The sequence below is a fragment of the Myotis brandtii genome, unplaced genomic scaffold, assembly GCF_000412655.1.
Source record: "Myotis brandtii unplaced genomic scaffold, ASM41265v1 scaffold954, whole genome shotgun sequence".
Lineage (NCBI taxonomy): Eukaryota > Metazoa > Chordata > Mammalia > Chiroptera > Vespertilionidae > Myotis > Myotis brandtii.
The window spans coordinates 1,119,765-1,120,113 of record NW_005371937.1 but is presented as its reverse complement, the minus strand read 5'-3'; the positions used below and the strand labels follow the sequence as shown (position 1 = coordinate 1,120,113).

The window sequence follows — 349 nt, the reverse complement described above, 5'->3', positions numbered from 1 at the left end:
GGCTTGTGGTTGGGGAGGGTGGAAGAAGGGGCTGGCGGGGAAAGGGGGACGGGGGCAGCAGGGGTCTGCTCTCGCTCGGGTTTGGGAGGCCTGGGGAGCCAGAGTCGGGAGAAAGGAGGGACTTGTTCTGCTGATCCGCCGCCGTTCGTGAGAGCTCGATCTTTGGGGCGGTTGGGGGAGACTGGGACCATGGGAGAATGCCTCTGTGGGTTTGAGGGGTCCAGGGTGCGCCCCTCGCCCAGGCGGGTCTTAAAGGCGCTCAGAAGGGGGGGTGGGAGGGACTTGCTCTGCTGCCCACCAACCCTTTGGAAAGGCCGGGTCCCGGGGGAGGGAAGCTGGAGGCTGACCG

The 349-nt window shown here is 66.8% G+C and overlaps 1 protein-coding gene across 1 annotated transcript in view; it reads left to right on the top strand.

The window, feature by feature from the left end:
- Positions 1-349, top strand: part of LOC106724754 (receptor-type tyrosine-protein phosphatase gamma-like) — a 594,585-nt gene that overhangs the window by 704 nt on the left and 593,532 nt on the right. The gene's annotated exons all lie outside the window — the stretch shown is intronic.